We start from the raw sequence: 27,228 nt of genomic DNA on the forward strand, positions 1-27,228 counted from the left end.
TCCCACTACAAGTCCATTAAATGTCTGAGTGGTCATTAAAAAGCAATAAATGTGAAAAGGTTTTACAGTGAGTCACCTAATGGGAAACAAAGTGAAATCTATCACAGGTGTGAGACTCGTAATGAGCCAGGGAGGCATCGATGACTCATGCAGGTTTTAGAATGAGTCATCAATTTAGAGTCACTGCACAGTGCATCTGCCCGGGTACAAAGAGACAGGCAGGTAGACTGGGATAATCAGAAAAGCAGGCAGACGTGTCGAGGGACAAACGGATCAGACGATGTGTCGCTTAGCAAACTGATACGTTGAATGAATATCAGCCTAAGCAGCTGACAGGCAGTCACACTGATATACAGATAATTAGGTATTGACAGGGAACAAGGGATCAAGTACAGCCAGATGGAAAAATGATGACTGTTTAAGGAGCACGTTGCCAAAAAAAAAGAAACTCAAACAAAGCACCCAGAAATGCTGATATGAAGCAAAATGTCTTATTATTCTGTCGTCTAGATTTCCTTGAGACGAATGTGTGCAAGAGGGGTTTAAAAAAATCTGATAAAAGTTTAGTTATTGGATTTAACTGAACGCCAACATACAAAAGCACAATTTATTACTAATTGTAGAAATATATTACGCGATGAGCACAAAGACAGTGTGAGGAAAGTGCCTTAAGAAAGTCAGTGAAGCCATAAAGGGATGTTGCTAAACTTCTGAGGACTAGTCAGATCCAAAATGAAGATACAGACTGTCATGGTCCTGGGTCGCTGGTGCTGTGTGTTTATGGACTAATCATTATGGTGTTTCTAGAGTGACTCATATTTCCTAGTTTAGTTTTTCTTGTTGTTTATCCCTAGTGGTTCTGGTTTTGTCTGCAGTGTTTCCTGTGCTTGCCAGTCTTGTTGTCATGTCCTGTCCATTATAGTCTTCGTCTCTGTGTTCTGTCTTTAGTACACTCCTTAACGTCTCTCTCTCTCCTCCTCTGTCTCTCCTATTGATAAGATTTATTTTGAAGCTACCTTGTCTCAGGTGTGTTATATTCAGTTTTGCTTCCCCTGTTCCATCAGTCAGATTTGTTTCTGCTGTTTCCACTTGTGTCCCATTCTCTTGTTATCCCGTGTATTTAAGTCTCTAGTTTATCACTGTTCCTTGTCATGTCAGCAGTCTTCATGTCCTTCTGCTGTGTGCTTCATGTTTTGCAGCCTAGTTACTACACCAGGAGTTTATTGTTTTGTGCTTTGAGTTTGTAGTTCTCAGCAATAAAGCTGATTAAGTTCATGTTTCGTCTTTGGAGTCCTGCATTTGGGTCCAGCCTCTGCTTGCCACACAGCCAGACCCTGACACAAACTGCAGTGAGGCACAATAGCATAGTGGAGATAGCAGTGCTCAGATGAAGCAGAAATTAACCTCTATCAATATGATGGAAAGAAATAACCAACTTTACCACACGCTGACGGTCTTCTACTAAATATGCTGAAAGTCTTCGATGGGCAAACCTTTCATTACACTGGAGCTTCATCCACAACAACCAGAAGTGTAACAGTGTGTGTGTGTGTGTGTGTGTGTTCCTGTCTAGCTATCTTTGTGAGGACCGAAATCGGCATTCTACTATACTTGTGAGAACCAACAGTCACTTGTGAGGACATACTCACCGGTCCTCACAAGTTTGAAGGCCTGTTTGAGGCTCAAAATGTGGTTTTAGTGTCAGAGTTACAATTAGGTTATGGTTAGGTTTAGGGTAAGGGTTAGGTAGGACTGGCAATATAGGCAATATATCGAGTTTTTTTAAATTATCGATATATTTTCATACGAGATATAAAGATGTGACAATATCGTTTATATCGATATAGTATTTAAGTCCAATTTATAATGTTAATGATATAATCGATATAATGTTACGTTATAATTATACTTGTGGAGCCGCAAGTTTGCCTCTCTTTCGTCCACTTTTGTCTCTACACAACATTACTCGGCCTCGCCTTTCCTTCACTGAACACAACTCCCCCTCCCCCATCGCTTCACCTGCAGGCAATGACAAGATGGACACGGCAAATCTCCGCTAACGAGTTACCGCGGATCGCCCCGTGCGTGGGGCTGGACGGTGTCAACGTGTTAGCGAGCTAATTGCGCTAACGAGCTAACCGCGCTAACGATATGCAGCCCCTGTGGGGATTTTACACAGGGGCTGCATGGCCTAAAATCTTTTCATTTTCTCAAAATTCAACAGCGCGCCTTATATGTGAATTCTGGTTGTGCTTACTAACCGCGAACCGATTTTATGTGGTACACGGTGCTCAGCAATCTGTCAAAAAATGTTTTAGTTCGACTTTGCAGCTGCACCGCTTGATGGTTCCAGACTACTAGTGATGGGTCGGTCGCGAACGAAATGGCTCTTAGATATGAGGTGCCGTAAGGGACATTATTACTGAAACGCTCTCACACACACTACTGAAACGCTCTCACACACACTACTGAAACGTTCTCACACACACTACTGAAACGCTCTCACACACACTACTGAAACGCTCTCACACACACACTACTGAAATTTTAGCTCTCACACACACTACTGAAACGCTCTCACACACACTACTGAAATTTTAGCTCTCACACACACTACTGAAACGCTCTCACACACACTACTGAAACGCTCTCACACACACAACTGAAATTTTAGCTCTCACACACTACTGAAACGCTCTCACACACACAACTGAAACGCTCTCACACACACAACTGAAACGCTCTCACACACACTACTGAAACGCTCTCACACACACTACTGAAATTTTAGCTCTCACACACACAACTGAAATGCTCTCACACACACTACTGAAACGCTCTCACACACACTACTGAAATTTTAGCTCTCACACACACTACTGAAACGCTCTCACACACACAACTGAAATTTTAGCTCTCACACACACTACTGAAACGCTCTCACACACACAACTGAAACACTCTCACACACACTACTGAAACGCTCTCACACACACTACTGAAATTTTAGCTCTCACACACACTACTGAAACGCTCTCACACACACAACTGAAATTTTAGCTCTCACACACACTACTGAAACGCTCTCACACACACTACTGAAACGCTCTCACATACACTACTGAAACGCTCTCACACACACTACTGAAACGCTCTCACATACACTACTGAAACACTCTCACACACACAACTGAAACGCTCTCACACACACTACTGAAACGCTCTCACACACACTACTGAAATTTTAGCTCTCACACACACAACTGAAATGCTCTCACACACACTACTGAAACGCTCTCACACACACTACTGAAATTTTAGCTCTCACACACACTACTGAAACGCTCTCACACACACAACTGAAATTTTAGCTCTCACACACACTACTGAAACGCTCTCACACACACAACTGAAACACTCTCACACACACTACTGAAACGCTCTCACACACACTACTGAAACGCTCTCACACACACTACTGAAATTTTAGCTCTCACACACACTACTGAAACGCTCTCACACACACAACTGAAATTTTAGCTCTCACACACACTACTGAAACGCTCTCACACACACACAACTGAAACACTCTCACACACACTACTGAAACGCTCTCACACACACTACTGAAACGCTCTCACACACACTACTGAAATTTTAGCTCTCACACACACTACTGAAACGCTCTCACACACACAACTGAAATTTTAGCTCTCACACACACACAACTGAAACGCTCTCACACACACTACTGAAACGCTCTCACATACACTACTGAAACGCTCTCACACACACTACTGAAACGCTCTCACACACACTACTGAAACGCTCTCACACACACTACTGAAATTTTAGCTCTCACACACACTACTGAAACGCTCTCACACACACAACTGAAATGCTCTCACACACACTACTGAAACGCTCTCACACACACAACTGAAACGCATTTCCGCTGAACAGGAAGTTGTTTCCTGACAAGGAAACTGATGGAAAAAGTGGTATATTTCAAAACACTACAAGGATGTCTACTCAGCAACCTGCTAGTACAGCAGTTCCCAACCTTTTTTGTGCCACGTAAACAATATAAAAATAAAAAAAAATGATAAATACCATGAAAACCATAAATTTTAAACTCAAGCCTCAACTCTTGCGACCCGGTACCAAACGACTCACTGGTCCAGGACCTGGGGGTTGGGGACGGCTGTGCTTGTAGCCTAAGTGAAGCAGCCGAATTACTTAACAATATTTTAGCTTCCTTGAATCAAGGAATGGATTCAAGGTGCAACAGGGAATTTGGCAATTATGTCCTGTTTCCCCTAAGCTTTTTATATTGGCAACTCAGTTGTTAACACTATTAATCAAAAATTCTAACGACATACAAGGAATATCAATTTTTAATAAAGACTTCAAAATAAGTCAATTCACAGATGATACATCTATCTTTTTGAAAGATAAATACATGGTAGAGAAAACTAAAGCTTCTCGTTTATCTCTCAGTATCAAAAAATGTGAACTTCTTCCGATTCATACAAGCTCTGACTCCTCAATAGCTTTGGTTAGAGTTGAATCTAAAGTTAAATATATAGGGCTGATAATATCTAAAAAAACCCAATTAGCAGAAAAGACACCAATATTTCTAACTGTATCATCGAGATGAAGAAATCACTTAGCCACTGGTTAAGCAGAGACCTCGCTTTTTTTGGCAGAAACATCCTATCTAAAGCTGAAGGCATCTCCAAATTGATTTATCCTTGTCACTCTCTATATATCTCCTCTAAAAGCATTAATAAGGCTAACACAGTTATTTTCGCATTTTTGTGGAGGAATAAAACCCATTACACATAAAGATATCAGCTTGTGAAGGAATACAATAAAGGTGGTATCAAAACTCCAGAATTAGAATTTATGGATGGCACCCTTAGAATTAAATGGTTAAAATCTTGTCTGTCACAGCCAGACTCTACTTAGCTCCACATCCTATGATCCTTGTTTAATAAAATAGTATACAGGATTAGACTTTATTTTGAAATGTGATTTTGCGGTAAATAAAATCCCCATAAAGATATCAAACTTTCCAAAACAGACTGTGCATTTTTGGGAAAATGAGATTTACCCACAACTTCTCCCCATAATTCAACCTTATGGAATAATAGGGTAATAACACTTAATCAAAAATCAATTTTCAAGAGTGACTGGTTTGAACAAAAAGATTATATTCATAACAGATTTGTTGGATGATAACGGTGTAATTCTAAGTTACCCAGACTTTTCAGAAAAATATTGTCTAAACTGTTCTCAAAGAGAATATAACAAATTTTGTGAACTGGTCCCACTGCCTCTGCTTCATTTGATTAAAATTTTTATGATATACAATAATTTCTCATCAGTGCTCCCAAATTTATTGCTAGGGCAATGTCAGCTGTTTGATAAAAATGCAATAAGAAATTTGTTAGTAGTTTCTTCAAAGACAAAAATATTTCATAGTTACAACAGAATGGTTACATTGTATGGTTCTAATTTAGTTATTTCATATACACTGGATAAAGCATACTAAAAATTTATGAAATAGCCTATTCTACCTAAAGTTAAAGAAACACACTTTAAAAAAAATTAATCCTGTGGCAGAATTTCTAAAAAAAAGAGATTTGGCTTTGAGGTGGATCAGTGATCTTTTTGTACTGATGAATATGAAACCCTAGAACATCTTTTTTTTTTCTATGCCCTATCACACAATGTATTTGGTGCAACTTAAAAAATTGGATTTCCCTAAATATTAATGATGTGCCACTATTTGAATTACATCATAATTTTTTTTATATGGATCATCTAGCATTGGGTGTCTCAGACATTATTAACATCATCATACGTTTGAGTAAATATCATATCCATTGTGTTAAATGGGGGAACGCTAAGCCTTCTCTCCCTGGTTTTACTGATGATTTTAAGATATTTTTTTCTTTGCTAAAAAAGACAAAAAGCACATATGCCAAAAAAATAAAAAATAACCAGGATAATGCCCATCTCCTGCTATTCTAAATTTTGACTTATGCTGAGGCTAATATATTTTTAAGTAATGCAGCTGTCTCACTAAGACTAAGCTGTCTAACTTATTGTTCCATGATTCGATTCAATTCGATTCGATTCAATTCAATTCAATTTGATTCTGGGAAATTTTGACAGTCAGCAATATTATAATTCAGATCAGTACATTTACATATTTTTGTATCTAAAAAAAGGAAGCTGACACACGCAAGACTTTATCAAAGGTGTAAGCGTCACAGCAGATGCCTTTGTGTAAAAGTAGCTGAAGATAAAACACAGAAAAACATGAAGGTGATTTTTCCTGGCCTGGGATTTTATAAAAAATATTCTGCAGTACATCAAAAATGAAAGAAAACCATTAATCAACACATGAACGTTACCTCTCACGTTCCAGCGGTTTTATTAGAGACACGGCTAAGCGTTTTGCATTTTGCATAATTTTTTAATGTTTAAATTTGTTCAGTAGGCTATTGAACGGCAGAAATAAGATTTTCTTTTCGGAAGTATGTAAAACGAAAAAAAAACAGCGGCCGACAGCGCTGTAAACAACAGTAGACTTGTGCGTAACAAGCAAGCGAATAATGCAGAAAACAGATTTTTAGACGGGAAACTGTTCTTGAAGTACAGAGAGAGAGAGAAAGAGAGCTGTGCATGACGTGTGATTTTATCGTGGTGGAAGCAAAACAGTAAACGTCAGAGGGAATTCATGACGATGTTTATGTGAAGCGCAGTTTGGATCTTCTTTTGCTGCTGGTTCAGTCAATATTGTTTGGAGAGAGATCAAACTAACAGCTTTAGAATCAGCGCAAAAACGGCGTGAAAACAAAGCGCGGACCGCCGACAGATCAGAATCAGCCAGCTGTTGGCTTTCAGCCCCGACCGTGTCCTTGCCATCGGGTGAGAAAGGCGACATCCCATTGATTCTGATCCGCGGGTCCGCGCTGTGTGTTTACGTCTTTGTGCAGAATCCGTGTTCCTGCTCTCATTTACTGTTTTAGCTGTTTGGTGGTTGTTGAAATTTTGTGAGGTTTCACCTGAGATTCTGGCATTTCGGGCAAAATTAATTTATATTAAAAAATCGATTCAGGATTTTAATGAATCGATTTCACGTTATCCAAGCCAGAATCGATTTTAATTGATAAATCGATTATAAAAACCCACCCCTAACTAGCAGGTTGCTGAGTAGACATCTGTGTAGTGGTTTGTTTGAAATCTACCACTTTTTCCTTCAGTTTCTTTGTCAAGAATTAACTTCCTGTTCAACTGAAATGCCTTCCTGTTCAACTGAAACGCCTTCCTGTTCAACTGAAACGCCTTCCTGTTCAACTGAAATGCCTTCCTGTTCAACTGAAACGCCTTCCTGTTCAACTGAAATGCCTTCCTGTTCAACTGAAATGCCTTGGTTTTTCAGTAGTGTGTGTGAGAGCTAAAATTTCAGTAGTGTGTGTGAGAGCGTTTCAGTAGTATGTGTGAGAGCGTTTCAGTTGTGTGTGTGAGAGCGTTTCAGTTGTGTGTGTGAGAGCGTTTCAGTAGTGTGTGTGAGAGCGTTTCAGTAGTGTGTGTGAGAGCTAAAATTTCAGTAGTGTGTGTGAGAGCTAAAATTTCAGTAGTGTGTGTGAGAGCGTTTCAGTAGTGTGTGTGAGAGCATTTCAGTAGTGTGTGTGAGAGCTAAAATTTCAGTAGTGTGTGTGAGAGCATTTCAGTAGTGTGTGTGAGAGCGTTTCAGTAGTGTGTGTGAGAGCTAAAATTTCAGTTGTGTGTGTGAGAGCATTTCAGTTGTGTGTGTGAGAGCGTTTCAGTAGTGTGTGTGAGAGCTAAAATTTCAGTAGTGTGTGTGAGAGCTAAAATTTCAGTAGTGTGTGTGAGAGCGTTTCAGTAGTGTGTGTGAGAGCTAAAATTTCAGTAGTGTGTGTGAGAGCATTTCAGTAGTGTGTGTGAGAGCTAAAATTTCAGTTGTGTGTGTGAGAGCGTTTCAGTAGTGTGTGTGAGAGCATTTCAGTTGTGTGTGTGAGAGCGTTTCAGTAGTGTGTGTGAGAGCTAAAATTTCAGTAGTGTGTGTGAGAGCATTTCAGTAGTGTGTGTGAGAGCGTTTCAGTAGTGTGTGTGAGAGCTAAAATTTCAGTAGTGTGTGTGAGAGCATTTCAGTAGTGTGTGTGAGAGCATTTCAGTAGTGTGTGTGAGAGCGTTTCAGTAATAATGTCCCTTACGGCACCTCATACCCGTATGCCTATGTGAGTGCACATGAGTGAGTGTGCGTGTGGATGTGTGAGTATAACAGTTTAAGCACTGTGTGTCTCTACGTACGTGACTTCCTGGGTGTCAAAAAAGTAACCTCACCAAAGCTACACCAAATTCCTTTAGACCACATACAAAACAGAGTTAAGATATTACAAATATTGAGACCACCACTCTGCATCCACTGGGTCATTGGCCTCTTGTTGTCTTACATTTACAGATCAGGTGGAGAGTCTTCTGCAAACCTACTTCTAAGTTATAACAATTAGGAGTTTTTATTAAAGGTACAAGCATCAGCATCAGCAACCCCCAACTGTAGCTTCCTGACTCCTTTTATTTATGACACCAGACCCCCAGTGTCCTTTCTCTCTAAACAATTACACACACTCTCAGGCCACACCTAACCAAACTGAAACAAAGACCAATCCTTCCTTATTAGTGTGATCTCAACAAATTTAACACATTACATTCTAATAATTATTTTTTTGTACTCACAGTGAGAACATGAGCCTTTAAAAAGTCCCAGTGGGTGCAGTCAAAGCAGTCCCTCAGTCCCAGTATAGAGTCTTTGGTCCAGACTGGAACAACTATGTGCCCAGTTTGAGCTCTCTTCAGTCATGTGACCTGACAGACCCAGAGGGGCCATCACATCACATTTAGAAGCTCCCCTAATGGAGCCACAACACATGTCCATTACTTAGTCTGTCTTGTTGGACCAACTGGAAGAAATGATTCAAGGACTTAGTCACAGAACAGAGATTCAAATCTCCAAAATCCAACTGGCTGCATCAGGACATATAGTCTGAAACTCTGCACAGTTTCCTGTTTGAAGCTGCTTCCTGTTGGCTTCAGCTGTTTGGAGTTTCCATTTTCTAAACTTCTACATTCTGAACCTTCTTCAGCTCTGAACAGATGATGAAACACTGAATGATTTCAAGCTCACACTTTGTCTAATAAACTTACATCTTTCATTCTTTATACAGATTGTGGAGCTGTGGTTTGTCAAAGATCAGCTGTGATTATCTGGCAGCAGCACTGAAGTCCAACCCCTCCCATCTGAGAGAGCTGTACATGTGGGACAACAACCTGAAGGATCCAGATGTGAAGCAGCTGTCTGATCTTAAGAAGAGTCCAGACTACAGACTGAAAACTCTGGTGTAAGTAGAGTGATGGAGTGAGTGGGTGGTGCTGTCAGCAGTATTGTACTAAACACAGTCAGTATGAAACAAAGATCCAGTGTTTCCTGTAAAGCTGCAGCTTCTCAGTGAAGCTGTGAGAGGAGAATGGTGACAGGCTTCAGGATTGGACACAAACACTTCCTGTTTCTGACCTTTATGGTCACCATGGTAATGACTGACACGCTCTGATCAAACGCTGTCAACAGCCAATCAGCTCTCTGAACAAAGCAGCACACAGACCAGTGACTGCATTCATTTCCAAGTTTAAAGCAGTGAAGAACACAGTCTGTAGGTGAGGAAGAATATAGTGAGAGTAGATGTTTGGATGGAATTCCTCCAGTTAACAGCTGGAACCATCCATCTGGATTGTTGGGCTTGTTGTTGGGGTTCCTACAGAGCTCAGAGTGGACACACCAAGGTTCTTCTAATGAATGAAAGTCCAAACTCAAACTAGGAGGGAAAAACATTTTCATGAACTTCAATAAAAATCCAAAGATTAGAAAAAGTGAAGCAACAATGAGTCCTAGTACAGTCCCAGCACTGAAGTCCCTGCTGCTCTTTATACTGGATGTGCTGCATCACTGACTGACAGCTGATGAAGAGTCTCTGGAAACACTTGTTTATCTCCTCTGCTCTTCCTTCTTCTCTCTGCAGGTGGAGCTGATGATGGTAAACAGGACGGTGTGTGTGCTGAGAGAGGAGGGGCTGTGTCCTGATGATCCAGAGAGGTTGAAGCAGCAGCAGCTTGTGTGTAGAGACGCTCTGACTGGGCCATGTTACTGGGAGGTGGAGAGGAGAGCTTCATCCAGCAGTGACTGACAGAGGAATGAGAAGAAGTGCAGATGACTGTCAGTGCTGCAGAGTGAACTGCTCTGAGAACAGCTCCACTGTCAGACACAATGTAGAGTCCAGCATCATCCCTGTGTGTCCCTCTGGATCTGACAGAGGATCATCAGTGTATCTGGACTGCTCTGCTGCTGCTCTTTCCTTCTACAGTCTCTGCACAGTCTCTGTCTGACTCTGGCTTCAGACCCTCCTGGATCAAACTCACCTGGAAAGACTTTCAAACATCACTCAATAGATTTGAATACAGAATATATTTGATATATACTGTAGAGGTACTGTAGAGTTGCAGTTTGTCACTTGTAAATACAGTCTGTGAGCAGCTATGAGCTGAAAGATCTTTCTAGAAACACGAAATGTTTTCACTCTTCTGTTGCTTTTTCATATATTTCCACAACATTAATATTGATCCCACCTGTCTCACCTGTTTCATGCTTTTATACATAATAACAGGACACGTGTGATCTGAGCGCTGCTGTGGTTGCTGTGCTGCACGTCTTCATTTAGATAACAGAGACATCTAGTGGTTCAGAGGGAGAACTGCAGGAGGTGGAGCTGTGTTTTAGCATGGAAAACTTTTTATCTTTTAGGTGCAGATACAAATATGACAAGTATCAGTGTAAGATACAAAAGGTCAAATCAGTTAGCAGAGGAAACAGTGATCACACAGCAATGTAAGAATAGAAACATAACAGTGAATCTGGACATGTGTACAGATGGAAGCAAACAAACAGGATGTAACACTACATTAAAGCCACAAATGGGAAGAAAACAAAGCCAAAGGAAAATATATTTGATCTCAGGAATCCAAATCAGATGCTTTAGAGCAGGGGTCGGCAACCCTGGGCACGCGTGTCACAGCTGCCACGTGAAGGGTTAACTGATGGCACGACCATAGCTGGACTGGCTATCGGGCATACCGATGGTGATTTTTCGTTTTTATGGGCCGATGATGTTTTTTTATGATTATTTTATATTTTATTATATATTTATAGAGAGAGAGAGACGATATCTTCTTCGAATAAACTACGTATTCTCTTATTGCTGTTACCAAGTTCCTGTGAAAAGCAGATCTTTCCTACTGCTGACTCAGCTGGATCAGGGAGAGTGACTGAGGTAGATATTGAGCTGTCAGTGTTTTTATATAACATTAAAGTCCCTGAGGGTATGGCACCAAGCACCATTAACAATTCCCGAACACTGATTGAAAAATTGTATCGTGCAATAAAGTCATTGTAAGTAAGTAGTTGTCCCTCTTTATTAACCAGCTGAGCCACCAATAGTAAAAAATTTAAGTGTAAATGTAACAGCATTGTTTATTCTTGTAACTTCAGAGTAAAAAGCTTATTGTTGATATTAACATTAATTTATTATCCTGTAATCAATAATATTTTTATACATTTTATTAACCCTCTGATCTCTATCCTGGCCATTTGGGGCCACTTCACTTCTTCTTCTTCTTGTTTGACTGCTACACTGCAGTGGACCAAAAGAATGACGCAGGTTTGACCTTAAGGATCTAATAGTTGTGTGTGTTTGTGCATGACATTGCAACGCAAACGTGTTTTTGCAAGATAGACTGGAATAAATTATGATGCATCAAATATTACACAGGCTGCAGTGAATTTTTGTTGATACAGGTTATTGAGCTTTGAGTTTCCCAGTCAAACTTAGCTTTGACACACATGCTAACACTTTTACTCTTGTACATTTCATAACAAGACACCATAGCCAAAATATTAACTCTCAAAAAAAATTCAAAGCTGCAGCTGCAGCACACACAGTAACAAACACTGTTAGTAAATGTGTCCTGGAGTTTCTGCAGTTGCAAAAAGTGCTGCTGCTGTAAGTAAGACAAACAGCTTCCAGATCACTTATATTTTTGGAAAGATGGCAAGAAGGGCATCACTGCTCATCTCTACAATCTCCCAGATCTTGGAATACAAGCCCCTGTCCCATGAAAACCACTTCACAGTAGTAGGAGTCCACTAAAACCTACAAATGAAGAGTGATCCTGGAAGAAATAGGGCGCACACTATAGTGACCTCAACAATTGCAAGACAGCCTTGTCCCCGATGCTTATATGATTTATGAAACCATTAGGACTTTATTACTGTTTTATCTGAAAAGCTACTGGTAATATATAACCTAACTGGGATTTAAAGTGTAAAAAACAGAATTTAGATAAAATTTTGGTTTTGATGAAAAGGACTGGAGCTAATTTAAAGTGTCGGTTTATAGTCGGTAAATGTAGATAAATGTTTTAATAAATATACATTTTACAGCATTTTGTGAACATACACAAAAGTGTTCATTTTTGGCAACGGACAAGCTGAGAGAGAGTTTTATATTTTTTGCTGTCTTTGAACAAAAATAATAGTGCACAATAATCAATGTTGATGTTAATCAATTAGATGCCCCAGACTCTACTATTAATAATACAGCGGTCCCTCGTTTATCGCTGGTGTTACGTTCTAAAAATAACCTGCGGTAGGTGAAATCTGCGAAGTAGCCAACTTTATTTTTTACAGTTATTGTAGCTGTTTTAAGACTGCAAAACCCCTCACTACATGCTTTATACACTTTCCTCAGACAGACACGAACATTTTCACACTTCTTTTGTTTAAACACTCTTAAAGTTCAAACCTTCGTAGAAACATGAGTCCATTATAAAATGAAACCGTGCAAAACGTTTTGTCGGCATTGTTGTGTTTGTCGGGAAGAAAACTTACAAACATACAGTGCAGCACTTCAGTGTTACACTGCTAGCGATCGAAGATTTATATAAATTCGACAAACTAATCTCATTATGTACTGTACAGCAGCGGTCTCCAACCTTTTTTGCACCACGGTCCAGTTTAATGTCAGAAAATATTTTCATGGACCGGCATTTTAAGGTGTCGCGGACAAATACAACAAAATAAAATGATACAGACAAAGACAAAAACTGTGGTATTTTGTAAATATAATAATAAACGTGAATTCACTGTGTGATTGTGTAACTTTATTAGCAGGGTCCTCATGAAATGCACCAACAACACTGAAAGTAACATCCTCCTCTCTGCTTCTTGATACTCTCTGGTTGCTATGGTAACGCGTAAATAGTTCTTTCAAAATAAAACACACGACTACAACACGGGAAAAAAGACCCAGGGAACCCAACTTTACGATTAAAAACCCTGAAAACCATACACTTCACACCCGAGCCTCAACTTTCGCGGCCCGGTACCAAACGGGCCCGGGTGTTGGGGACCGCTGCCATGCAGAAGACACGGCACTGGATTGATTAACAATGGTCTACAGATTTCAGAACACACAAAACAATTTGCTGTTACAAATTTGCTCTACAGAGCATTTAATAATAAGAAGGATTATTAATAAACGTCTTTCTCTCCTGCTTTTGGTGGAGTGAAACAATAACTCAAACAATCTCCAGAGGTCCACAGGTCCACTGGCACCTGGTCCTAACTTCACCCATGTCTGCACCCTCAGACATCCCACTGTGGAGGCATCCTCGCCTGGACCAGTGGCTGCCCTTGTGAGACAGACTTTATGGTCACAAACAGCCCTAATCTGAGAATGAAGGCTCCTTTACATAGAAAGCAGTATGTGGTATGATGACCGCTGCATTAGCTCAAAATATGTGATGCACTGGCTGCTGCACTCTACCTGTACTGAATCAGTTTTTGTAGCCAGTCCCAGTCTTTACACTTAATGTGCATCCACTCCCTGACAGCATGAATGTCACAGTGTGTTGAACCTTGACTGTGGCACATGTCAATGCTCCCTGGACATCGTGCTTAATAAAGGAGATTAAATGTGTTGTGATTATGAGTTTTGCTCTTTTGAAGTTTTTTTTAAAAATATATATATTTTAATACTTTATTTTTATTGTTTTTCTTTAAACATTATACAGGGGGGTAGGGGGTAACAACAAAACAGAACAAAAATACAACAGGTAGGGTAAAAAAACCAAACAAAACATCTTGGATCACCTTGTTTCTACAACTTGATCATTTCTCATTATCAATGTGTTGGTCTTTATCCTGTTGGGTTTATGTACTCTGTCCATTTCTCCCACTTTTTATGGTATTAATCTTCCTGAGTCCTTATTCTGTAAGTCAGTTGTTCCATAATTTGTATTTCATCTGTAATTTTGATCCATTTGTCCTGTGATGGTGGGTCTATCTTGTACCATTTTCTTGTGATTGCCTTTTTACAGGCAGCAAGCATAATTTTCAATATGTATCTATCTTCTTTCATCACATTTCCCGTAATGACACCAAAGTATAATAATGTACAAGACTTAGATACAGCATAACCCAGAATTTTACCTATAACTAAATGAACATTTTCCTAAAATTTTGTAATCTTCGGACAGAACCAGAAAAACATGGGAATGATTCACATTTACATCTCCACAGCTCCTGCAACACGGTTGTGGTAATGAAGTATGTTCGTTCCTAATTTTGGGTGTTATAAAAAAATCAAATTACATTTTTTCAGCAATGCAGTCTCCAGGCACGTGATGATGTTGTTGACAACAACAGAAAGGTGACACATGTGAAGGAGGTTCAGTCATATCCTGATCATCCAGACAGATTTGATGTTTATCAGCTGCTGTGTAAAGACGATCTGAAAGGTCGCTGTTACTGGGAGGTCGAGTGGATGAGGAGGGCTTGGATATCAGTGAGTTACAGAGGAATCAAAAGGAAAGGAAGGAGTGATGAGTGTGTGTTTGGTGGAAATGATCAGTCCTGGAGTCTTTTCTGCTCTGAACATTATTCCTCTGTGTAGCACATTAATAGAGAAACACGCATCTCCTCCTCCTCCTCCTCCTCCTCTGTCTCTAACAGAGTAGCAGTGTATGTGGACTGTCCTGCTGGCTCTCTGTCCTTCTGCAGAGTCTCCTCTGACACTCTGATCCACCTCCACACCTTCCACACCACATTCGCTGAACCTCTTTATCCTGGATTTGGGTTCTGGGATCCATCGGATGGTTTGATAATGGGTTTCAGTATTGATAAACGATTATTTTGCTCTGAGTCAGTGACTCTGTGTAGTTAGTCTTACCTGTTAGAGAAACAGTTCAGTCTGTACATGTCTGTGTCTTTCACTCAGAAACACATGATGAGATTCATGGATTCAGTCAGTTGATGTTTGAAACTAAATGATTCACAAATTATTATTCAACACAAGTTTGGTGAGCAGCAGGGCTCATCCTGATTTTAGTTTTTGTGCATTATAATGATGAAATAACTTTGTCATGTCTGTGGTGGCCTTTGGAGAATTAAACCATCCTTTAGAAACTAGATATAAATGTCATATTTTCCAACATTGATATTTTTCTGTGTTTCAGACGACAATGAAAAGATAAATAACAGTCTGTATAAATTCTGACCATAATTTTCTTCAAGATGAGACTTCCAGTAGCAAATAAACAAGTGCGTCATGCAAAGGTTTATTTGCATGACGCACAAACAGACACAATTGAAAGGTACAAATGTGTTGTGCATGAAACGAATTCAAATGTGGTGCAGATGTGTGTCACAAGTTGATCTGGCTGTAGGCTATGGCACTTGGCCAAAGGTGGCGCTGGTTGATTCGAGTCCATGTTAGTGCACACAAAGTAAACTGCACGCTTTAGTTGTGAAGCAAAAACATTGAAATCGGAGAAATAAAACGTAGGAGGGGAACGATAACGATGACAAGAGTCTCCCGATCGTTTACTCTTGCTGTCCTGTGAACAGCATCGGCGTGGTGTTAATTGTTTGCCGTTTTCGCGATCGCGTCGCGCATGAGAATATCACCAGGTAAACTCGCGACATTTTTAAACATTTTGTTGTTCAACAGCATCAAGACTGACGGAGTGTGTTTGAGATAACCTCACAAGTGTCACAGATGAAACATTTGGCATTTTTTTGCTGGTTTGTCGGTAGCAGCTCCTGAAAGGCAAGTCTGCCACACCTCTGTTCGAGCAAATCCAGTTAATCTAAGTGCCAGTTAATCTGGAACACCGGTCTGAGTGTCAGGTGAACTGAACTTCAGGTAAGAAGTTATGACCTGCAGTCTATCTGGGTCAGATATAAACCAAGTTTAGGTGGAGTTTATTTTCATTGTGCTGACTTTTTACAGTCAGTCAGTTACAATAACTCGTACTTCGTACTAGCTAGCATGATGAGTTTCTATAGAGATTGACAGACCACGTGACGTGGGTACGAGTGGCAACAAAATCAAAACACTGCATCAAAAAACTAGTATTTCCAGCACCGGTAATCATTAATTCTGCGGTTTTAATCCCTACTTTTTATTTGCCCCAAAAACAGTTATGTACAAAACAACAGAGAACTCAGCAGGTCCGTACGAAGACAGACTTGACGAAAAGGCAAAAAAAGGACGAGGAAAAAATCAAAGAAGTGAAAGGGTCAGACCCATACGAGCATACAGAGTGGAGTAAGAATGTTAGCGTGCTGCCCAACTTTCATCACGCTCATATTTATTATTATATGATCCTGAGTGAAGTGTGAGTGCATACACTCACAAAATGTTTAGTAACTTCAGATCCCTGCAACAAGCCCTGGTCCAGTTTGCTTTGGTGATTTGGACTATTCCATTTCACAGCTGTTGTTACATTTTTTTCGTTATCTCCTGTACAGGCCAACACAATCTAATTGTCATTTCAGGTTACAGTATTAAACAACATTCGGATTTCGGAGTGCCCCATGTGTAACGTTGGTACCCAGTCTGGATTTGTTTGATCCATTTCATAGGCAGGCTTCCCTACAGTTGTGCGAAAGAATTAGCGAATCGTTACATAGCACGTATGTCTGCACAGTCACTCAATTTTATGTTTGTTCACAATTTCTATAACCTCCGAGAGCCACAACGATAATATTATTAAGCTATAAAGAGTGATATGAACATATATAGAACTTACCAGAGTGAAAATGTCTGGAGCACCAACAGATATCTGGAGATGGAAGCGAACTGGATATCAGCTCGTCTCACAGCTGCTATCTTTATCTCCTGTAAAGGCCAACACAATCTATTTGTTGTTTTAGGTTGTAGTATTACACAACATTTTCAGATCTAATAGAAAAAAAAGAGTGTTTTGTAATTCATTCAATATTTCTTTATTTATAACTGGCATTATTGTTTCATTCTATTATAGAATCTTAATAGAAAGAAGCAAAATTGTATTCCATCGTGCTTTATTAGCTGCTTTGGTGAAAAACAAATCAACAATTTAAAAAAAAACAACATACTGGAAAACAGTTATTCATCACTTGCTTGCTTCAATACAACCCTTGGACACATCTATGCGGGACGTTTCGTGGCTGTTTTGATATCGCTCTCTCTCTTAACCAATCAAATCTCACTGTGGTAGAAGCTTTACACTCGGTATGACCCAGGTTGATAGAGGGTGCACAGTCTGGATCGCATTCCAGCATTTTGTAGGCTGGTTTTTCTATAAAACACATCAAAAAATTGGCAAACATTAACCCGCAAAGCCACAGTGAACACAGCAGCATAGCGCAATGAATTCAATTCAAATCAATATAAGACTTATTTGTAACCTACATCAACAATTATGTTATGATAAATTATGTAATAACTACAACAGAAGACTTACCTTTGTGCAAATGCTTGGAGCAGACTAACATGTGAGCTGGAGTGTTCTGGGACGTTATATTTGGTCTTCGAATGGCTGCAATCCAGGCCATCCGTTGGCTCTTTGTTATTTCGGAAACGTGGCTTAAACAATTTCTCTTCCATGATGTAATCCGATAACAACCGATCTCTTTACCCGTCGGCTTCCCGTGGCTGTCATGCGACCGGCTATTGCAGTTAATAATACAACAGCTTCTTCCTATTTTTTGTGTTTCTTTTTATCACTGTGTGACTGTTTTCATGTGAAAGCCCGCGTGCGCTAGTACCGCTTGCTTCTCGTTCCCAGAATCCTTTGCGGTTTTACCCCTGAATGACGTAACATTTTCAGTCTTTGATCTTACTGATGTTGAACTTTATTTAATTCATAAAGTTAGTTAGTAGAGTTTCCAACCGCCCCGTAAAAAGACGGAATCGTCCCACATTGAGAGAAAATATTACACGTTTTGTGTTGAGGTGAAAAGGAACAGTTTGTCTAGCATGACGGAGTTTTCATCAGCATTGTTGTAGCGAACTTTACTTTATTCATAAGTTAGTAGAGTTGCCAGCCATCCTGTAAAAACACGGAATCGTCCCGCATTCAGAGAAAATTCATTTCGTATTGAGCTGAAAAGGATCACAGTTTGTCCCGGACTTCAGCTAGAATGGAAAAAGACACAAAGCTGGATTTATTCTGTCGTTACGCTGCACAGCTGTTTCTTCTTCCCTCATTCTCTCCCTCTCCTGTGTCTACTTCAATCATGAAACTGATCAGTGATCAGCTGATCAGCTTTTCTCTCTTGTTTGTTTATCACCCACTTTGCGCCAGAAAGAGGAAACCAGCGGATGTCGCGCTAAGCTTGATCAGCTGTTGTTATAATTTATTTAATCTTAATTTCTAGTATCAGCTGATGTTTGCTGGAGCCACAGTTGTAAAAGCTGCTGGTCATGATGTTGGTTTGGATATGTGGTGAGAGGGAAACATGAAGATGAAACCAGGAGATGTCCTTACTGAATCATCAGAAACAGGTTTACCTTTTAGGTGACATGAATGAGTTGAAGGGAAGTTATGAACTGTTTCTGAGAGACAAATAACACCAGGATCCTTTTCTATGTAGCTGACAGCTGGTAACTGTGCAGGGGAGGGTCTAGCAAAGTTATGCCAGGGGGGCAGGTAGGGCATTAACAGGGAAAGAGGGGGCACAAAGAAATACTTTCTTATTCTCATTTAAAATGTCTCGCTTTTAATAAATAATTATCTGAATCTTACAAACAAAGTTTTTATCTGATGTAAAATGTATAGAAATCAGACATATAACATCGAAGCAGCTGGAATCCACAGCTGTGTGTGTTCATGGAGCTGCATTTTCACCTGCTGGACATCACTACCTGACAAGTTTAACCATCTTCACAACATTGCAGAGGCCTTATTGACAGTAGTTGGCTCTACATATTTGTGTGAGCAGATTTTCTCTCACATAAGTGTCCTCAGCTAGCCGTCTGAATGCTGGACACTCGGAGACCTGTGTCTCTGAGTGGGAGACCAAAGATCACATTAACATGCGTGTCCCTGTATTAACAAACATGCCATATTGGCCCAGTTTATGTTTCTTATCATTGCTGTGAGGAGACCATAAATAGCATTTGTATTTTCTGTTGTAAAGCTCATTTGCTGTTATGAAGTTCTTGTTAAGGATAAAAAGTCTTTTTTTTTGTTTCAAAGTAGCTGATAACTATTCGCTGATAGCTGCCAACATCTGCGAACAAATATAATTCTATAAAGTGGTTCTATATAGTGTGTAACTGTTAATATAGAGCAGGGGTGGGCAATTCCAGGCCCCGAGGGCTGGTGTCCTGCAGGTTTTAGATCTCACCTTGGGTCACCACACCTGAATCACATGATTAGTTCGTTACCAGGCCTCTGGAGAACTTCAGGACATGTTGAGGAGCTAATTTAGCCATTTAAATCAGCTGTGTTGCTTCAAGGACACATCTAAAACCTGCAGGGACACCGGCCCTCAGAGCCTGGAATTGCCCATCCCTGATATAGAGTGTTATTAAATGTGTTGCTAATGCAATCATATGGCACACTGACTTCTGAGGAAATTTTAAATGGTACTCGCCATCAGAAAGGTTGCCGACCCCTGGTCTATAAAAACAGTTGTTTTTCTCTTTCAATCACTCATCTTAGCAGTAGGATATACATGAAAAGAGAAACAAATTAAATTTGAGTGAAAATGTACATTTTTTTCACTCTCTGATCAAATGACTCAGTGACTCAAATGACTCAAACTTTGGTGAGTGACTCATTGAAACTCGATTCAGTCAAAAACATCACATTTACCATCACTAGTGGAGAACAAGGCGAAGCAACCAAAGCGAAAGCTGATGCTAACGTGGAGACGGGGGAGCAAGCGCCTATATCTGTGAGGACGCTGCGTGCAGAAATACGGGCAGGACTGAAACCGTATGAAGACAATTTGGACAGCATTAAAATCTAGCTCGCTGGTATGCACAAAGGAGTCAGCAGGAACATATCTGCGCTGCGAGAAGAAGCTAAAGAAGACTAAAGCAGGCAGAGAAATTTACCTTGACCAACAAACCGATCACCCGAAGATGAAACTGAGTAGATGGCACTGGCACAGCTGATGAAGAAAGACATTATCAGATGGTAACACTCACTGACTGAGCTGATTAGCTTTTATTCAGGTAAAATACGTTACTATGCTGTTGAGACTATATTCTTACATCATCCTCCCTTTTTTTGTCTTTTTGAGTGAATAAATAAGTTTATGGAAGCAGAATGAGTCAGTATATGCCGCAAGTAAACTTATAGTTTAACATTCAAATTGATTAACACTAAGGCTGCTTTAAGCTGCTTTATACAAAGCCCCAGGCCTCGGTTAATACAAATAATATAATTTCTCATCCTTTCTCCCTCTAACGCTCTACGAGGCAAGGGTGCTCTCTGTCCCCATTGCTATTTGCACATGTTATAGAACCTCTCGCCATTCAATTATGCACTGCAAAGGATTATAAAGGATGTTAGATCCCAGTTACCCCTGTACAGGTGGTCTGGACCGGCTCTCCATCCGAGGAGACTCGCTCAGCCTCTAACTGCCTTTGTCTAAGCGCCCGCCCTGCACTACCTCTTATGCTCTCATTGGCAACCTTAATGAAACATATTTGTCAGTCGCACTTATTAACGGCAGCTCTCCTCTAATAATCTATGGCACTTGTTATTGTGCTAAGTAAAATTTAGTGACCTGGACAGTAGGTCCCAAGGACGTGTTATGATTGACTAGAATAACCTATAAGAACCCTAAATCTGATGTTAGGAGTTAACACACATAAAGTCTTACCGTTTACTGTTTTAAGGAAGTAATAGAATGAATGTCCACAATTCTGACTTTGACTGCAGATAGATAATTTTTATTAAAGCAAGATTTCACTTTGCTCTTTGACGCACTGGCATGACTTGCAGTTTTGGTGCATTTCTTTTCTTCCACTCCACCCAACAATGCTGCAGCTCAACTTCCCTAATAACTCTTAAGTTTCATACAAACAAAAATCACTTCTCCTTTTTCTCATGTCTTAAGGACCGTTTAATTCATGCACATGTTATGGGTCCCAAGGATGAAGACCACGATGACAAATATGTTCAGTTTCTCAAATTCACACTTCTTTCCATAACAGTTACATTCCTTTATCATATCAATAAACACATCACATTGTCTTCTGCAGTGTCTTACTGGCTGAACAGTTATATTCAATAACAGCATCGGTAAATACATCACATTTGTTCCCTTCAATAATTTACTGGCAAAATCACTATTTAGTGCATCATGAAACCCAGCTTATTTAATTAACTGTGAATGCCTCTGTTAGCTACACAGAGTTGCTCAGAGTGCTTGTGTTACACTAGCTCACTAGTCACTTTAACATAACTATTAACATTCACATCTCACAGAACTGGTTTGATTGGAGCATTACAACACGTTTGCACAGAGCATAGGAGCGCACTGACGCTGCTTCACGAGGACTCCACCTAACGAGCGGGCTCGCAAGGCGGTAACAATAAACAACATTTTCGGTGCGAGCACCATTTACCGACCTGTAAAAGCAGGTGAAGAGCGGAGTAAGTAAGACACGATGCATCTCTGCTTTCCTCCAGAACGTGTCTGAGGAAGCAGCGGAAGGTGGGCTCCACAAAGAAACTGAAAATAAATACATATAGTAATGAAAAATGTCCCGTTACATGAGTGTTTTACACAAAATAATATTAATGTGGTCATTCCCTCACAGGGGTGCCACATCCTCACAGTTCAATATGTCCTCATTGCACAGATCAATGACATCAGAGCTGTAATGTTGTTCCTGTCTCACTAAAACTTCTGACATAAGGTGACATTTCTGGGTAATTCCTACTCCAGGGTGACCAGTTTGAATCCCTCTATTACTGCTGGGAACATGCTGCTAAAGTGCCCTTGAGCAAGGCCACATCCAGGTTATGAAGCCAACCCTGGGCTCTGCTTGCTGGCAGTGACAGAGTAGATGAAACAGCTCAGTGGATCCTAACTCAAAGCTAACAGCGCCCTGTCATCGATAAGTGAAATAAAGCTGACTCACCCACAGCTGCACACAAACACCTCCAACACCTACAGGTCAGTAGATCCACTGCTGTCTCTAATGGTGCACAAACTTTGCTTGTTCAGCGTTTGCTGCTGCTGACTTTTAAAACGCCTTCACGCCAAACAATGGAATCAAATATATCGACTCACCTTAGACTAAAGAGAAGCGCGGCACTGCTCACAAAACTCAAACACAAAAGGCTTTTTAAAGACAACAATCACTTTGACAGATACACAAAAATGACTGAGTACAGAGGAGCTGCTGGTTTGAATCCACAGAAAATGTTCAAATGTTTAAACACACTGGAGCGTTGCAGCCATGATGCATTTGTTCTGCTAAGGTCACACACATTAGCTGCCTTACATTTTAATAAGTAGTCATCCTTTTCCCAGGACTGTTGGTCAAACGTTCTCTCTACATGTTTAAGGTCGAGGTCACTTTATCGTCTCCCTGAAGGAGGAAAGCAGATATTACTAAACATCACAATAAAAACATATGAAATGGGTGCACATGAGGAAAGAAGCCGTCTGCACTGTTAAAGTGATGCAAACATGCACATCTTCACACATAAAGCACCAACACCTCTCAGTTTACACGTTTAGCAGCAGCTGTTAAAACCCACAGTGATCTTGGAGCCTCCCTGAAGGACTCGTTCATCAATAACTGTCAGGAGGACGATTGTTCTTATACCTTCTGCACACGTCCTGTAGTTACACACTCGGGAAGAAAGATGACGTCCTCGCTCTCCAACATGATCTGTGTCTCATCCAGGACGCTCAAACACAGATTAGTTTCCAAATATTAGACGCACTGGTTCTTCATGCGTTTCTACCTGAGCACTCAAAGTCATTTATACAACATGCCTCATTCACCTGTTGGTGCATCTGTTTCTGTGTTTGGGTGTTTCCATCAGTGCCTGATGTTTGTGATCTTTGATCTATTCTGAGTTCTCTCTTTGTAACAAAAATATTGTTTGGCTTCTTTTGCAAACAAGGCAAAAGAATTTAAATGGATTCATTTACTGATCTTACTTTTCTAATGGAAAGCCGTCCTTTCAATGCTTTAGAAATAAAACCAAACAATATTTTTAAAACTTTCCCAAAATATAAAAGCTATTAAAACCACAAACTTCTGCTCCTTGTTTATGTGATTCTTCTTCTAGACTGTCTGTAATTGTTATTGCTAATTGTCAATAAAGTCGTTTTTTTATAAGATATGTTCTAAAGGAAGCTTGTGGCGAGGGAGGAGGGGCGACTAAAAGCCAGGTTCATATGGTGGGAAAGTACTCAGGTCATGTGAGGATATTTACTGGTGGGTCAACACTGTCAGATAAAAGAACGGCTGTTGCATTTGTTATCCCAGAAATAAGTTTCGTGATGAGTAAAAGAATTACAGATTATGTGGCAGTTTATACTGGGGAGTTGGTAGTGATTTTACTGGCTTTGAACTGGGTGGAGGACGCACCAGTAGGGAGGTGTTTGGTTTGCTTGGAGTCTAGCAGCGCGCTAGTGAGTACAGGTAATATGTCTTCAGACTCTCGGCAAGATATTGTTTTTGATTTCATTTATTGTATAGAATTAAACACAGAGGGATAGAAGTGGATTTCTTATGGCTTCCTGTGAATATTGGTGTTGATGGCAATGAACAGGACGATAAGTTTGCAAAAGGTGCAGCAAGAAGAAGTCATGTAGGTTTGACTATAAAACACAGTAAACGTGAGGTGAAGAGTATAATCAAGGTAAAGATGGATGACGAGTGGCAGGCACAATGGGACAGAGACGGGAAAGGCAGATATTATTATACAGAAAACAGTTGGGCAGTGTAGAAGAAGCTGCAGGAGAGACGAGGATATAATCTGCAGAGTAAGATTTGGTCACACAGGCCTGAATAGCACACTTAAAAAGATAAACATGACACAGGGAAGTGTGACTTCTGTGGACAAGAGGAGACGTTTGACAGGTTGTTAGCATAGTCAGGATGCTTGATGGAAAAAAGGATGTTTGATATGAAAGGAAGGTTGGAGATTGGCCTATAATTAGCTAAGACTGCTGGGTCTAGAGATGCTTTTTGAGTAAAGGTTTAACTACAGCCAGCTTGAAGGCCTGTGGTACATAGCCGATTATTGGAGATAAGTTGATCATATTTAAGATCGAAGAATTAATTAATGGCAGGACTTCTTTGAGCAGTTTTGTAGGAATGGGGTCTAAAAGACACGTTGATGGTTTGGAGGAAGTAATTATTGAAGTTAACTCAGAAAGATCAATTGGAGAAAAAGAGTCTAACTTAACATCAACGGCACTAAGAGTAGCTGTAGATAATATTACATCTGTAAGATGATTATGGGTAATTTTTTCTCTAATGATAAAAATTTTATTTGTGAAGAAGTTCATGAAGTCATTACTAGTTAACGTTAAAGGGATGGTTGGCTCAAAAGAGCTCTGACTGTTTGTCAGCCTCTCTACAGAGCTGAAGAGAAACCTGGGGTTGTTCTTATTTTCTTCAATCAGTGACGAATAGTGAGATGTTCTGGCTTTGCGGAGGGCTTTCTTATAAAGCAACAAACTATTTCTCCAGGCTAAATTGCAGCCATCGCTGCTGCCCTTCACTATTCACTCTCCCACCTGGAAAACAAAGACTCCTACATCAGGGTACTTTTAATTGATTACAGCTCTGCTTTCAATACTGTGATCCCACACAAACTCACTCACAAGCTGGCAACACTCGGCCTGCACCCCACCTTCTGTGACTGGCAACAGGACTTTTTGACTGGCAGGCCTCAGTCTGTCAGGATCGCCAACAAGACTTCAGCCAGTATTATCACAAACACTGGCGTCCCACAGGGTTGCGTCCTCATCCTCTACACCCTGGTCACCCATGACTGTGTCGCCTCCAACAAAGATAACATCAATTTGAAGTTCAAGGATGACACTGCAGTGATCGGTCGCATCACTGGAGAGGACGACGTGACATATAGGAGAGAGGAGGCTGGTCTGGTGTCAAGGTGTGAGGACAACAACCTCACCCTCAACACTAATAAGACAAAGGAGATGATAGTTGATAGATGCTTTTCTCCTGTTTTGAGTATTTAAAAGTAGAATGGGAGGGAGAGTCTTCAGTTTTCAGGCCCCTCTTCTGTGGAACCAGCTTCCAGTTTGGATTCAGGAGACAGACACTATCTCAACTTTCAAGATTAGGCTTCAAACTTTTCTTTTTGCTAAAGCATATAGTTAGGGCTTGACCAGGTGACCCTGAATCCTCCCTTAGTTATGCTGCAATAGACGTAGGCTGCCGGGGGATTCCCATGATGCATTGAGTTTTTCCTTTCCAGTCACCTTTCTCCCTCACTATGTATTAATAGACTTCTCTGCATCGAATCATATCTGTTATTAACCTCTGTCTCTCTTCCACAGCATGTCTTTATCCTGTCTTCCTTCTCTCACCCCAACCAGTCGCAGCAGATGGCCCCGCCCCTCCCTGAGCCTGGTTCTGCCGGAGGTTTCTTCCTGTTAAAAGGGAGTTTTTCCTTCCCACTGTCGCCAAAGTGCTGCTCATAGCGGGTCATATGATTGTTGGGTTTTTCTCTGTATCTATGAAGCGCCTTGAGGCGACTTTTGTTGTGATTTGGCGCTATATATAAATATAATTGAATTGAATTGAATTGAATAGTGGACACGAGGAAGAAGAAGAGACCTCACCAGCCGCTGTTTTTCCCCGTTCCTTGAAGTGGAGAGGGTGAGCAGCAGTACCTGGGCGTCCACATCAGTGAGGACCTCCCCTGGACACTGAACACCACACAGCTGGTCAAGAAGGCTCAGCAGCTGCTATATTTCCCGAGGAGGCTCAGGAAATTTGGTATGTTGGCCAAGATCCTCAGCAGTTTCTACAGCTGCATTGTGGAGAGCACACTGACCAGCTGCATCACTGCATGGTACGGCAGCACTACTGCTATGGACCGCAAACGCCTGCAGAGTGATAACAACTGTGGAGAAGATCATCAGGACTCCACTGCTCTCTCTGCAGAGCATCTACCATCACAGAGTCCAGAGGAGAGACACACCTCTGCCCTCGAGATGAAGGTTCAGAAGTGTGAAATCTAGAACATCCAGACTCAACAACTCCATCTTCCCCACTGCTATCAGACTCCTGAACAGCTGACCGACCTCAAACTGCAGTTTGCACATCAGGTCACTTTGCACACTAAGTTCATTTTGCACATTAAACTCTTTTGTACATCCATGTACATTGACATCTGCAGACCACACGTGTCTTCAATTACTTATTTGTACTTATTTGCAGTTATTTACCTTTTTATTTTATTTTTTTTAATTATTTTTTATCCTTATTTTTTATCTTTTTATTTATTCTTATCTTGTCCTTTGAACCCTTATCGAACTTGGCATTGTGCATGCTATTTCTTCTGTACATATGACAATAAATCTTGAATCTTTGAATCTTGAATCTGTACACATCTGTATGTTTCAGCTTTGTCCTTCAGTCACAACATGGTTCATCTTCATCTTAACTTCCTGTGAGCTTCTATCGTGGTTAAAGTTCATGAATCCTCTGGACATCAAACACTGATGGTGTTATTTGAGCTGAGTGAAGTTTGATGGCTTTATTATCCACGCTGTGACACATGGCAGCTGTC

General features: G+C 40.5%; 1 long non-coding RNA gene across 1 annotated transcript; it reads left to right on the plus strand.

The window, feature by feature from the left end:
* Nucleotides 1-8,267: 8,267 nt before the first annotated feature.
* On the plus strand, nt 8,268-10,658 carry LOC146490549 (uncharacterized). The gene is made up of 2 exons (XR_014872690.1): nt 8,268-9,437; nt 10,113-10,658. It is a non-coding gene; the product is annotated as an uncharacterized LOC146490549 (long non-coding RNA).
* Nucleotides 10,659-27,228: the final 16,570 nt, after the last annotated feature.

This window comes from Neolamprologus multifasciatus, unplaced genomic scaffold (genome assembly GCF_963576455.1).
Source record: "Neolamprologus multifasciatus unplaced genomic scaffold, fNeoMul1.2 chr03_unloc_3, whole genome shotgun sequence".
Lineage (NCBI taxonomy): Eukaryota > Metazoa > Chordata > Actinopteri > Cichliformes > Cichlidae > Neolamprologus > Neolamprologus multifasciatus.